Source organism: Sturnira hondurensis, unplaced genomic scaffold (assembly GCF_014824575.4).
Source record: "Sturnira hondurensis isolate 20B ecotype Veracruz unplaced genomic scaffold, ASM1482457v3 Scaffold0018728, whole genome shotgun sequence".
In the NCBI taxonomy this organism is placed as follows: Eukaryota; Metazoa; Chordata; class Mammalia; order Chiroptera; family Phyllostomidae; genus Sturnira; species Sturnira hondurensis.
The window spans coordinates 203,322-218,958 of record NW_028091359.1 but is presented as its reverse complement, the minus strand read 5'-3'; the positions used below and the strand labels follow the sequence as shown (position 1 = coordinate 218,958).

The window sequence follows — 15,637 nt, the reverse complement described above, 5'->3', positions numbered from 1 at the left end:
GGGTAGCATCAGGCGGACCCAGTGAAGGTGCAGGGCAGTGGGCTGGCCGTGGTCACACATTTGAGTGCAGATAAACCAGCAGAGGAGTAAGCAGTGGGACGAACCATGTGGGCCCCGGTGGTGGGAGGCAGCAGAGGGGACCGCCATTGCTCCCCTTTGACCCCGCCCCACATACAGTATCACAACCCAGCGACTGAGTTGCCCCGCCCTGGTGAACACCTAGGGCTCCGCTCCTCATAGTAACAGGCACAAACAGTCCAAAATATGGCTCAAGAAGAACTTAAAGCCCCAGAGCCGATAACTCTAAGCGAAAAAGAAATAGCAAACCTCTCAGATGCATAGTTCAAAACACTGGTCATCAGGATGCTCACAGAACTGGTTGATTATAGTCACAAATTAGAGGAACATATGAAGGCTAAACTAATTGAAATGAAGGGAAATGCACAGGAAACCAACAGTGATGGAAAGGAAACTGGGACTCACATCAAGGGAGTGGACCAGAAAGAACGAAGAAATGACCAAACAGAAAAATGTGAAGTCATAAGAATTGAAAAAAATGAGGAGAGGCTTAGGAACCTCCAGGACCTCTTTAAATGTTCCAACATCTGAATTATAGGGGTACCAGAAGGGGAAAAGAAACAGCCACGAATGGAAAACTTATTTGAACAAATAATAAAGGAGAACTTCCCTAGTCTGGCAAAGGAAATAGACGTCCAGGAAATCCAGGAAGCTCAGAGAGTCCCAAAGAAGTTTGACCCAAGAAGGAACACACCAAGGCACATCATAATTACATTAGCCAAGACCAAAATGAAGGAGAGAATCCTAGAAGCAGCAAGAGATCATGGGACAGTCACCTACAGAGGAGTTCCCATCACATCAGATTGTCATCGGATTTCTCAAAAGAGACCTTGCTGGCAAGAAGGAGCTGGAAAGAAGTATTCCAAGTCATGAAATCCAAAGACCTACAGCCAAGACTGCTCTATCCAGCAAAGCTTTCATTTAGAATGGAAGGACAGATAAAGTGCTTCTCAGATAAGATCAAATTCAAGGAGTTCATCATCACCAAGCCCTTATTATATGAAATGTTAAAGGGACTTATCTAAGAAAAAGAAGATAAAAATATGAACAGTGAAAGGACAGCAAACTCACAGTTATTAACAACCACACCTAAAACAAAAGCAAACCAAGAGGACAGCTAGATCAGGAGCAGAACCATAGAAATGGAGATCACATGGAGGGTTAGCAACAGGGGAGTGGGAGGAGGAGAAGGGGGGAGAAGGTACAGAGAATAAGTAGCATAGATGGTAGGAAGAAAATAGACAGGGGGGAGGGCAAGAATAGTAGGGGAAATATAGAATCTAAAGAACTTGAGACACATGGTCATAAACTAAAGGGGGAGAATGGTGGGAGAGGGGTGTGCAGGGGAATGAAGGGGCGAATAGAACAACTGTAATGGTATAATCAAAATATATTTTAAAATAAATAAATAAACTTAAGAAAAAATGCTGGAAGTATGAAATTAAAAAATAAAATAAATAAATAAAAATAAAAACTCTGGATGAAGCAGAAATAGTAGAAAATTTCTCAAATTAATAAAGAGCATCTATAAAACATGTCTAGCAAAGACCATAATAAATGGTGAAAGACTAAACTGTTTATTCCCCAGAGACTGAGAATAAGGCAAGATGCCCACTTTGACTACATCATGAATATGTATTTCATATTGTACTGGTGGACCTACCCATTCAGTAGACCAGGATCTGAAAGGACCTAAAGATCAGAAAAGAAGAAATAAACTATTTGTAGATGATATGATTATGTAAAAATAGGAAGTCTATAAATCAACTACTAGAATAAATTAACTTAGAGAGGTTGCAGAAAATAAGTTAATATACAAAAACCAATTGTATTTTTATAAACTAGCAACTGGAAAATGGAAATGTAAAGAGGCAAACATTTACAGTAGGACCAAAATCATAAGGTGCCTAGCAATAGACTGAACAGAAATGCCTAAGACCTCTACACTAGAAGTATAAATTTTGCTAAAAGAAATTAAGACATAAATGGAAAGATATGCCATGTTCATGGATAAGAAGACCCAGTATTGTTAAAGTGACAGTTCTCCCCAATTGATTTATAAATTCAATGCAATCCTAATGAAAATTCCAGAACTTGGTCACATCATCAAACTAGCTGCAGGGGAGCTTGAAAATGCTATCTGCCTAGATAAACTATCTGCCTATTTAAACTACACCATGATTTAAAGGAAGAATAAATATTGATTATAAGAGACAACTAGAACTCTGTTACATGGGCTAAGAAAAAATATTTACAGCTCAAAATATAAAGCTTTGCATCCATAAGCATAAAAGCTTCTATAAACCAATAAAAAGGCAACCCAATAAAAATAACTAAAACGATATCAATGCACAATTTAGAAGAAGAAATACGACCAATATGAATATGAAAAGATGTTGAACCCTCAGAGAAACGAGTAATCAGATAAATGCAAATTAAATCAACTAAAAATTTTTTGGGCTAATCTGATTGGCAAAACAAACTACTGCTAATTCCAAGTTTGATAAAGGCACAGGGAAAAAGGAACCTCCTATACACTGTTCTGGGATGTAAATTTGTAGGCCTGTTTGGAGGACAATTTGGCATTATCTATAAATGACTATAATGTTCATGTGTTTTGACTCCTAGGAATTCCACTCCTAGGTATCTCTCCTACAGAGTTTACTATAGTGATTGGTAACTGGAAAAAGCATAAATGCCTGATAATAGGGAACTAGATAAATTCTGATAAACTCGTGTAATAAAATACTATGCAACCATTTAAGAAAGAGTAGCTTGATATGTTGTTACCTGAAAGGTAGCATTTGTAATACGTTAAGTGAATGAAGCAAGTTGCAGCATAATATATCTTAGGACAATCCAATTTCTAGAAAGACTAAAAGAGGGAAAAGTAGCCCAGGCTGGTGTGGCTCAGTTGGTCAGAATGTCGTCACGTAACCAGAGGGTTACAGGTTTGATCCAATCATGCTTCTCTCTTGCACTGATGTTTTTCTCTCCCTTCTCTCTCTAGAAGGACTGAAAAAATGTTCTCGGGTGAGGATAAACAAAATAAATTAAGTAAAAGTGTATACTATATAATTATAGAAAAAAGGCCAAGAGTGTATAACACTGATACATGTAACAGTGATTCCTTCTGGGAAGGTCGAATTGGTCATGAGAAGTATTTCTTTTACTTCTTTTTTTTTTTTTAAAGAATTTTAATTTATTTATCTTTAGAGGAAAGGAGAGAAGGAGAGAAATATCAATGTATGGTTGCTTCTGGTGTGTCCCCTGCCGGGAACTGGCCTGCAACCCAGGCATGTGCCCTGACTGGGAATCGAACTGCAATTGTGTGGTTCGCAGGCCCGCGCTCAATCCACTGAGCTACACCAGCCAGGGCCTCTTTTACTTCTAAATTTTATAAGAATCTACACAGTGGTGGGATTTGGGGAAATTTTCATCTTTTTTTCTGTTTTCCTAGATTTTTTTTAATTGAAAAAATCCAAAAATACTAAAAATAGAGTGAATTAAAGAATTTTTTAATATTTTTATTCTTATAGATTTTATTTATTTATCTTTTTAGAGGGGAAGAGAAGGAGAGAGGGAGAGAAATATCAATGCATGGTTGCCTCTCGTGCATTCCCTGCTGGGAACTGGCCTGCAACCCATGTGCCCTGACTGGGAATCGAACCCCAGTCCTTTAGTTCACAGGCTTGCACTCAATCCACTGAGCTATACCAGCCAGGGCAAATTAAAGAATGTTTTGAAAACATGTTTATGTCCCAGATATTAACCTTACTTTTGAGGTTTTGATATTATTGACTTAAGGTAACCTTACCCCAAACCAAAAATGCTTTTCCACGATTTCTGAGAATCTCTAAAGCTTACAGTCACTTTTATTTTGGAGTTTTCTGCTTCTCCTTACTTCCAAATTCGCCCATTCCTCACCTCCTAAAGCTATCTTTCTGCTCCATGCCATACCAGATACAGAGGGTTACCCTTCCTTTGATTTCTCCCCTCTCCCAAGCATTTACATTAGGCATTTGGATGTGTGGCACACTTTTCTGAAAATTTGGGGAGGTAGAAAGGGTTTGCATTTAAAATATTGCAAATAATTGAATGGAATGTTGACCATCCTTCTTTCTGAAAGACCTTCAGTCACGTTTCCACCTTCTCACCTTTCCTTGTCACTGTCAATACAACCTCGGCTGTGTTGTCCTCTTTCCTTATACTAGCACCATACCTTCTCTTCTCTCGTCCCTTTTTTTCCTGTTCTTTCTCCAGGTCCTGAGCTCTGCATCTTACTCAGGCAGAGAAGGTTAGGTATCTCTTCTATTTCCTCATGTCCTTGAGGCCACACCTTCGCCCACCAACAGCCTGTCAAGATATATGCCTCAACAATGACAGTTACCTTCCCAAGAGGAACTCTGGTGCCTGCTGTTAAAATAATAACTTCCTCTCTTGCACTACATAATATGGTTATAAGTGTAACTGATAAAATAATTAGCACATTAGTTATCTTTAACTTTTCCTGTTTTTCTTGTTCCTGAGTAAAACCTTATCCTTTGGTTAGTGGTATTGATAAATGAGTCTTAATTGACCTGGGCTTCCTGCTGTGAAACAGAAGAGTTGTGGAATATTGGCATTATTATGACATCTAGTTACATTTTCATTTCAATAGGGTTGGGGAGGAAATAAATGACTTAGGCTTAAGCTAGAACCTTTTTGCTAAAAAGTTAGCTTTTGTGATGAAAGTGTAAGCAGCCATATAATTTATAAACTTGCAAATTATTATTCCTTGACAGAACTTAGCCTAACAGTTGGTCTATGAAAACATGATTCTATGGCATTAAGAGACCTTACCCTAAGTCAGTGTGAGATTTACTGTTAGGTAATTTTCAAATGACTGACATCACTTAAAATTCCCAAAGCTACTCTGCCATCTTCTCTGCCCCGACTTCCAGCCCCGCCTTTCTCTTCATTCTCAGTTATGATCTTGTTGCTTATTTTCCTGAGAAAAGAGAAGCAGCTAGAACTTCCGTATCTTCCCATCCACAAATCAACCTCCTGTATGATCCTGGCCCTTAGCTTTCATCCTGTCATAGTGGGAAAAGGCCATCTCTTTCATTTGTGTATAGAATCCCATCCCCTTTTTGTGTGCTTGTGGACTTAGCACTCATAGCTATTCATTCCCCAATTATTCTTCAAAAATCACATTTTACCTTTTATGTTAGATCATTCCTGTTAGCATATAGATATGCCATGACAGGTTCTATGTTAGAAGAAATTCACCTTTCCTTCATTCATAATTTCATCCAGCTACTACTCCAGGTCTTTTTTGTTATTGTTCCCTTTTAAGAAAAGCTCCTTGGAAGCATATTCTTACCTCAACCAGGTTTTCCAATCAGGTTTTCATTCCTGCCACTCAACTAAAACTGCCCTCGTCAAGGTCCAGCAACTGCCTCGTTGCCACATCCAGTGATCAGTTCTCGGTCCCCATTTGACTGCGCCTCAGGCAGCATTTGGACCGACTCCTCTAACCTTCCTGAAGTACTTCTTCACTAGGCTTCTGGGACATCACTCTCTCTCGGTTTTCCTTCAACCTCCCTGGCCATTTCATAGTTCATGCTACTGACTCTTCATCTTCTCTAACTCCTAAATATTGATGAGTCTCAGAGCTCATTTCTTAGACCTCTTTTCTCCTCTCTCCATTTAATTCCTAGGTAATCTCAACCAGTCTCATTGCTTTTATCACCACCTTCCTTGTGATGACTCCTCAATTTGTGCCTCAAGTCTCAAACTTCTCTGATCTCCAGACCCGCATACCATATTGCCTGTGCTACAATTTTGTCTGGATGTCCAATAGGTATTCCAAACTTAGTGTATTCTACCCTTTCCCCAATGTTACTTATTTCAAGAACTAGTACTTCTCATCCCTTCTAGTCAACCAAAAATCTTAGGGTCTTCCTCACCTCTCTCCTCTCACATCCCACATCCAACCCATGAGCAAACCCTGTCGTCTCTATCTCCGTGTAGATCCAGAACCCGACCATTTCTCATCACCTTTACAGGCTGTCAGCATGGTCCCAGCCACCACATCTCTTGCCTAGGTGCCTGCAATAGCTTCTTAGCTGGTCTTTCTGTTTCCATTGTTGGCCCCTATGGTCTTTTTTTTCCACACAGTAATCAGAGTGATCCTTTTGAAACATTGATTTCCCTAATTAAACATTTTCAGTGGTTTTATATCACATCTAGAATATAAAATCCTTACTGTGGTCTGCAAGATGCCGAACGATTTGGCTCCTGACGACTGCTCTGACTTCCGCTTCGACCACCTGTCCCCGTTGTCTTCCAGCCGCAGCAGGCTCTTCCGTGTTCTTTGAGCACACCGAGTGTATCCTGTCTTCACACTGCTGTTCCTTCTGCCTGAGTGTTCTCCACCCAGATAGTCACATGGCTTCTTCCTTCATTTTATTCACTCCTCCACTCAAATGACAGCCATCACAGGACGCTTTGGGACCATGCCATTTGAAATAGCACCCTATTCCTTGTGCCCTGCCCTCCCTCAATCTCTGTTCTTTATCCTTCTTCATTTTTCTTCTGTAGTGTTTATCACTTCCTGATATTTTCTATGTATTTCTCTCCCTGTTTAGAAGGTTAGTTCCATGATCACCTTGGTTTAGTTCACTGCTGTATCCCCAGCACCTAGAAGATTACCTGTGGCTCTCAATGTTTGTTGAGTGAATGGATGAATGAATTGCTTTTCCCTCCATCAGATACACTTACCTTACTGATGTGTTTTTAAAAAACCCAGGGACGAGAACAGTCTTAAAAAAATTGCAGTAAAGTACACGACATAAAGTTTACCATAGTAACTATGTTAAAATACAGTTCAGTGGCATTAGGTGCACTCACATTGGCCTGCTGCTGTCACCAGCATCCATCTTTAGAATCCTCATTGTGCAAAACTGAAACTCTGTGCTCATTGAACAGTGACTCCCTCTTCCTCCCCACCTGCAGCCCCTGGAAACCACTGTGTTTTACTTTCTGTCTTTTTGAGCAGTCTTTTCCCTACTCACCAAAAGAGAAGTTTAAAACATGTTGTGAGTCAAACTACCCCTCGGGTTTCTTCTAACGGATACTTACTGAGCAACCGCCCTGGCCTGGGTGCTGTGCCAGGTACAGGGAGGGTGCACGAGCAGTGTCCTCAACAGTTCTGTTCTGCTGGCACCGAGAACTGTGTGTCTTACTAAAGATACCGTATCTCTGACACTGAAAACTGAGGTATATTTGGTTATGAATTTTATTTTTTGTAGTCATTTTCTGCTTTTTGTCTAGTCTGGTCATTTCAAATTGAAAGGAAAAATATATTTTTAGGTGAAATCCATATAACGTGAAATTAACTATTTTTGAGTGAAAAGTTCAGTGGCATTTAGTACATTCACAATCTTGTACAACCTCTATCTGGGTGCACAACACTTTCACTGCTCCAGAAGAAAACCCTGTATTCATTAAGCAGTTGCTCCCATTCCCTCCTCCTCAAGCCCTTAGCAATCACCAACCTGTGTTCTTTTTGATGTTTTATATAAATGAAATGTAATATGTGACCTTCTGTGTCTGGCCTATTTTACATAACAATGTTTTTAAGGTTCAACTGCACTGCAGCATGTGTATCAGAACTTCATTCCTTTTTATGGCTAAATATTACATTATATATATATATATATATACCACTATTTGTTTATCCATTCATCTGCTGATGGATAGTTGGGCTATTTCTGCCTTTTGGCTATTGTGAAAAGTGCTGCTATGAACGTACCTGTATATGTATTTTTTTGAGTATCTATTTTCTTTTTTTTAACTTTTAAAAGATTGTATTTATTTATTCTTAGAGAAGGGGGAAGGGAAGAAAAAAGAGAGGGAGAGAAACATCAGTGTGTGGCTGCCTCTTATGTGCCCCATGCTGGGGACCTGGCCTGCAACCCAGGCATGTGCCCTGACTGGGAATTGAACCAGCGACTCTGTGGTTTGCAGGCCTGCATGAGTGAGCCACACCAGCCACACCAGCCAGGGATGAATATCTATTTTCAATTCTTTGGCGTATATATACCTAGGAGTGGCAATTGCTGGGTCATACGGTAATTCTATGTCTAATTATTGTGGAACTACCAAACTATTTTCTGTAACAGCAATGTACAAGGATTCCTATTTTTCCACATCCTCTCTAACACTCGTTATTTTCTACTTTTCATTATTATTGTAGTGATCCTGGTGAGTGTGGAGTGATTTCTTTTTTAATTATTTTAAATTATTTTAATTTTTATTAAATTTATTTGGGTGGCATTGGATATAGGCTCATATAGATTTCTTTTTTAAAGATTTTATTTATTTGTATTTAGAGAGAGGGGAAGGGAGGGAGAAGGAGAGACAGAGAAACATGTGCAAGAGAAGCATCAATCAGTTGCCTTTCACATACTCCCAACTGGGGATCTGGCCTGCAACCCAGGCATGGGCCCTGACTGGGCACCAAACCTGCAACCTTCCAGTATACGGGCCGGCACTCAATCCCCTAAGCAATACCAGCCAGGGCTCATGTAGATTTCTAGTGTACATTTCTGTGATACATGATCTGTGTATTGCCCACCACCCAAAATCAAATCATCTTCCATAATCATATATTTGGCCCCCTTTACCCTTTACTACTCTCCCACCCCTTCCCCCGGTCACCACCATACTGTTGTGTGTGTCTATGAGTTTGAATTTTATATCCCATACATGAGTGAAATCATATGGTTCTCAGCTTTACGAAGTGGTTTCTCATTGTGGTTTTGGTTGCAGTTCCTAATGATTAATGATGTGGAGCATCTTTTCGCGTGGTTATTTGCCATTTATACCTTTTTTTGAAGAAAAGACCATTTTTGAGAGCTATTATAACATATTATATTTGATGAAATCTTCTCTTGTTTTGGTTAAGTTTCTCTTGATTATAGCCATAGCATGTGCTATTAGAACAGGAGCTGGTAAACTATAGCCCCTGCGCCAAATTTACCTCACCGCCTCTTTTTATGTGGCCTGCATGGTAAACGTGGTTTTCACTTACCAACCTTAAATGGTAAGGGGGAGATCAAAAGAAGACACATAAATGATATGCAATTCAAATCTCAGTGCTCATAATAACGTTTAGTTGGCGCACACAGCCACATGCATTCATTTACACGTATCTATCTGTGGCTCTTTTCACACCACAGCGGGGGAGCCGAGCAGTTGCAATAGAGGCCATACGGCCCACAAAGCCTAAAATATTTACTATCTGGCTCATTACAGAAAAAATTTCCCTGCTCTGTGTACTCAGTTTGGGCTGCTATAACAAAAATACCATACAATAGGTGGCTTATGAATGCCAGAAGTTTCTTTTTCACAGTTCTGGAGGCTGGGAAGTTCAGGATCAAGGGACCAGCAGGTTCGTTGTCTGGTGATAGCCCCCTTCCTGGTTCATAGGTGGCCATCATTTTACTGTGTCCTCACATGGCAGAAGGGAAAAGGGAGCTCTCATCTCTTAAAAAAGGGCACTAATCTCATTCATAAGGGCTCACTCTCATGACCTAATTACTTCCCAAAGGTCTCACATTCTAACGCCATCACATTGGGGGTTGTGTTTCCACATGTAAATTGGTGGGGGAAACACAAGCATTCAGTCTGTTGCACCCTGTATTAGCAAGTCTTTGTCCTTGGCTTCTGATCTTTTCACAGCCCCAATCGTTGATGGCCAGAGAAGCCCTTAAGAGAGTGAGGAGGTACTTGTGGGGAGCACTGGCAATGATCTAGTAGTTAATTTAGTTCTTGTAGATGACCAAATGTTTTTATTTTGATAGATACTAAACTCCAAGGTTAAACTGTGAATAATAGAAACCAAATGTAAAATTCCTGAAGTACCACTTAGATTTCAACTGTCACTATCATTAAGAGAAATGATCATAATGGAACGTCAATGAGGCTCCAACTATCCTAACACATTACAATTCCATTCACCTTGAAAGATGCCTTTGACTCCAAATTCTGAAACTATGATTCAGACACTAAACATGGGAATATCATTATCCCATTGAACAGGAGCATTTTGTATCCAGTACTTATCAGAGTCCTTCTGTGACTGAATTATTTTGAAAATTTGTCTGCTCTGTTTGAGTAGGGGCATCTTCTCACATTTCAAGATTTCTTCACATTTTTTTGAGTAAGAGACTTGAATTTGATTTGCATCCCCATGGTATTGATGTCAATAGGTGTGTATTTTGTTAGAAGGAGGTTGTCCATCAGTCATGGCCATGCTGTGTGTGGGCCTGTGGAGCACAGGCTGACTTTAGGAGATTCCTTGTGGATTTAAAATACCAAGAGGTAAAGAAAACTAGACTCAAATCACGCACCTCCGATTTCTATAATGGTATTAGCCTAAACTCAACATGCCCAAATAGTAATCTTACTGTGGAAACTGGACTGTCTCACATTCTGATGGGATATTTATAGCTAAGGGAAACTAAATGTTTAAGAGTGAAGTTCAGTTAATTCCTGAAGAAAGGAATTTTGTATCTATTGGATGATGGGTGAGATTTCATTAAGGAAATAGTCCCCAAACCCTGGAGAGTGCTTGTGGTAGGAATTAACATTCCCAAACAAGTGGAGGCAGGGCTCTTGTCCCTCAAGGCCTTTCAGCTCTAAAGCAACTCAGCTGCTACAGTTTCTAAATACTGCACTTATCTTCTCTGACGAGTATGCAAGGTTCTCTTCTGAATGAAGTCATATAAACCTCTAATAGCACCAGGCTGGTGTACGTCTTTTACATTTTAGTGGTCTCTAGACTCTAACTCCTTGATTGGTAGCTTTGCTAATTAAAGAAGCTCACTTTAATAAAATTATTATGTTTAGCTGCTTGTTACTAGAAGCTGTATGCCGAAAGCTATTTTCAAGCTCAGTCATTAAGGTTTGTTGCTCATACTACTTTACATAACTCACTCCAAGGCTGTTATAGTGTCATGTATCTATCTACTGTTATTTTATTTTATTTTCCAAATTCAGTTGGCCTGGGGTTCTTCCCAGTATCAAATATTTTATTTATTTTATTATTTTTATTTTTTAATATATTTTATTGATTGTGCCATTACAGTTATCCCATTTCCCCCCCTCCATTCCCCTCCACGCCCCCTCCCACCCACATTCCCCTGCTTCAGTTCATGTCCATGTATCATAAGTTCTTTAGCTTCTGCATTTCTCACTCTACTCTTGCCCTCCACCTGTCTATTTTCTCCCCACCATCTATGCTACTTATTCTCTGCACCTTCTCCCCATCCCACTCCCCTGTTGCTAACCTTCCATGTAATCTCCATTTCTGTAGTTCCACTCCTGTTTTAGCTGTCCACTAAGATTGCTTTTGTTTTAGGTGTGGTTGTTAATAACTATGAGTTTGCTGTCCTTTCACTGTTCATATTTTTATCTTCTTTTTCTTAGATAAGTCCCTTTAACATTTCATATAATAAGGGCTTGGTGATGATGAACTCCTTGAACTTGACCTTATCTGAGAAGCACTTTATCTGCCCTTCCATTCTAAATGAAAGCTTTGCTGGATAAAGCAATCTTGGATGTAGGTCCTTGCATTTCATGACTTGAAATACATCTTTCCAGCCCCTTCTTGCCTGCAAGGTATCTTTTGAGAAATCAGCTGACAGTCTGATGGAAATTCCTTTGTAGGTGATTGTCCCCTTATCTCTTGCTGCTTCTAAAATTCTCGACTTTGTTTTAATCTTGGCTAATGTAATTATGATGTGCCTTGGTGTGTTCCTCTTTGGGACTCTCTGAACTTCCTGGACTTCCTAGAAGTCTATTTCCTTTGCCAGATTGGGGAAGTTCTCCTTTATTATTTGTTCAAATAAGTTTTACACTGTTGCTATTCCTCTTCCCTTTCTGGTGCCCCTATGATTCAGATGTTGGAATGTTTAAAGATGTCCTGGAGGTTCCTAAGCTGCTCCTCATTTTTAAAAATATTTTATTTATTTATCTTTAGATGGGAAGGGAAAGAGAGAGGAAGAGAAACATCAATGTATGGTTGCTTCTCATGCATCCTCTGCTGGGAACTGGCTTGCAACCCAGGCATGTGCCCTGACTGGGAATCGAACCACGATCGTCTGATTCACAGGCCCACGCTCAATCCACTGAGTTATACCAGCCAGGGCTGCTCCTCATTTTTTTAATTCTTATTTCTTCATTCTTTTCTGTTTGGTTGTTTCTTTCTTCCCTCTGGTCCACTCCATTGATTTGAGTCCCAGTTTTCTTCCCATCACTGTTGGTTCCCTGTGCATTTTGCTTCATTTCACTTAGTGTAGCCTTCATTTTTTCATCTAATTTGTGACCAAAATCAACTAGTTCTCTGAGCATCATGATCACCAGTGTTTTGAACTGTGCATATGATAGGTTGGCTATCTCTTGGTCGCTTAAAAGTATTGGCTCTGGGGCTTTGATGTGTTCTGTTTGAGCCATTTTTGGTCAGGTTGAGCCTGTTACATATGAGAGGCAGAGCCTTAGGTGTTCACCAGGGTGGGGCAAGGTTGTGACACTGTATGTGGGGGCGGGGTCAGAGAGGGAACAATGGCACTTGTTCTTCTCTCTCTCAGATTTCAGTCTCCTCTGCTGCTTCCCACAAGCAAATTGTGCCCTTCTTGTTCTGGTTCCTGGGTGGGAGGGCTTGTATACATTCTAGGACCCTGTGGGTCTCTCCAACCACCTCTCCTGTGAGGCTGGGAGTCTCTCCCGGCACCTTTTCAATCAATGCTTTTAGGCTTTATTTCTGGTCACTGGGGCCCTGGGTTGTGGGGTCTGTCTTGCTGCCCATTTTTGCCTAGTTTATACAAGCCACCTGCGCTCCTGGGTCTGGCTGCCACTGCCTTTTCCTGCCACGATCCCTCTCTGCTGGCCGCCGACTCCACCCCTCTTACCAGTCTGGTTGACTGGTTGTCAGACTTCTGTACAGTTCAATTTTCTGTCGGTTCCAGTTGTGTTTTTGTTTCTAAATCTTTGTTGTTCTTAATTTTGGTTGTTCTGGTTGTATTTCTATGCCTCCATCTTGGCCGGAAGTTATCTACTGTTGTTTTAAATATGTTTGTCTGTAATGTGCTCTTGTCCATTATGTGAACCTATCAACATGATAAAGTCTTTTTTTTTCTTCAAATTTTTTATTTAATTATTTTTCAAGTACAGTTTTCTGTCTATTACTTCCATCCCATCCCACCCGATAAAGTCTTAATAAGCAATTAAATAAATGACATTTTTTCACTGAAAAAAAGAAGAGGGTTTGTTGCTGCTGTCCTTCAGTCTGTCACCTCATCTGAAATCTGTAGTTGCTGTAATAGTATTGCCTTTGTAATTATCAAGAATTCCTGCTCTGCTTTCAAAGTTGGGTCTATCCAAAATCTTTATTTTATTGTTTTCCTTTAGGGTATGGCCTGTCCTTCTTGTCTGATATGGAGCTAAAGTGTTTAGAGAATGATCATAATTTATTCCTTCTACATCTTTTGATCAACTTTTTAAAATCCTGATGCTTAGGTTGCACTTTATACCATCCAAATCAGAATGTATGGGGTAGGAGCTGTGGGCATCAGTACTTTTTTTTTTTTAAGATTGCAATGTGCAGCAAGGTTTAGACACCACTGGCTTTACTTATTAGTTAGGCTTAGAGGTTCTTCCCCCCAGTATTTATTTACTACTCAGGAATAATTAGATGACTTTAACAGCGATTTTCAACCTTTATCATCTCATGACACACATGACGAATTACTAAAATCCTGTGGCACAACAAAAAAATTTTTTCAATCTGACAAAATAAGTATAATTTTGATCCATTCACACTGGTCAGTGTTGGGTTGGCTGATGTCATTTTTTTTTTTGACAATCTAAGGACAGTGCCCCTGACTAAATAGTCAGGTATTGCATGTTTTAAAAATTCTTGCAGCACATCAGTGTGCCACAGTACACTGGTTGAAAATTGCTGCCTTATAATAATAATGCATTTTAGCTCTGGCTGGTGTAGCTCAGTGGATTGAGCACAGGCCTGCGAACCAAAGGGTCATGGTTTGATTCCCAGTCAGGGTCCTGGGTTATGGGCCAGGTCCTCAGTAGGGGGTGCTCTAGAGGCAACTACACATTGACATTTCTCTCCCTCTCTTTTTCCTTCCCTTCCCCTCTCTCTAAAAAATAAATAAATAAATAAAATATTTTTGAAAAATAATAACACATTTTAGTTACTTGGAAAAAAGATGTGATATATATAAGATAGTACCATTATCATTATTATCAGTATTATTTAGACTATGAAGAAGCCATTGTGTGGTAAAATGTACATAATATAAAATTTGCCTTTTTGCCATTTTTAAAAAGATTTTATTTATTTATTTATTTTTAGGGAGATAGGAAGGGAAGGAGAGAAGAAGAGAAAGAAACATCAATGTGTGGTTGCCTCTTGCATGCCCCCTGCTGGGACCTGGCCCACAACCCAGGCGTGTGCCCTGACTGGGAACTGAACCAGCAACCTTTTGGTTCACAAGCCCATGCTTAATCCATTGAGCTACACGAGCCAGGCCATTTTAACCATTTTTAAGTGTACATTTGAATGGCATTAAGTACATTCACATTACTATCATTACCATCTCCAGACCTTTTTTCATCTTCTGATCTCCAGATTCATTACCCAGTAACTCCCTTCCCTGCAGCCCCTGGCAGCTGCCACTCTACTTCTGTCTCTATACATTCGGCTACTACTGACGCCTCATGTAAGTGGAATCATACAGTATTTTCCTTCTACAACTGACTTGTTTCAGTTAACGTCATGTTTTCAAGGTTCACACAGGGTGTCCAGCCTTTTGGTGTCTCTGAAACACACTGGAAGAAGAGTTGTCTTGGACTACACATTAAATACCTTGTGACATGTAATCACACACACACACAAATCTCATAATGTTTCAAGTAAATTAACAATTTTGTGCTGGGCTGCATTCATAGCCATCCTGGGCTACATGTAGCCCACAGGCCACAGGTTGGACACCCCTGTATGTCAGAATTTTCTTCCTTTTTAAGGCTGAATAGTATTCCATTACATGTGGTTTATTCATTCATTTGTTGATGGACCCCTGGATTGCTTTCACCTTTTGTGTATCATGAGTCATGCTGCTCTGATCCTGGATGTGCAAGAGGCCAGTTTTAAGTGACAGCCTGATGGTCTGTTCTCCCTCTGGAAGATGCTTGTCTGAATAAATTGCTTGTTCTTTATGGGTCAATTGTTAGTGTAGTTCACCAGATGAACAAATACCTGTCCCTAATGACTGGTCTATCTTTTACAAAATATGGCAAAAATTAGGTACTGTTTCCAATACATTCTAGATTTTCTCGAAGGAGATAGTAGAATTATTTTATTGAGTTAGCTCTCTCACCCAGGCTGTGGATCAGTCCCGCAGAGGTTGTGTTCTACAAACACAGTGACAAAAGTGTTTGTCTAAAAAGAAATAAAGGAGTCGTGCTATATAGTTTCGTTTAACTCTCGAAT

At 39.9% G+C, this 15,637-nt stretch overlaps 1 protein-coding gene across 1 annotated transcript in view; it reads left to right on the top strand.

Annotated features, from left to right (window-relative positions):
• The window catches only part of HSF5 (heat shock transcription factor 5), a 42,410-nt gene that overhangs the window by 23,717 nt on the left and 3,056 nt on the right, over window positions 1-15,637 (top strand). The gene's annotated exons all lie outside the window — the stretch shown is intronic.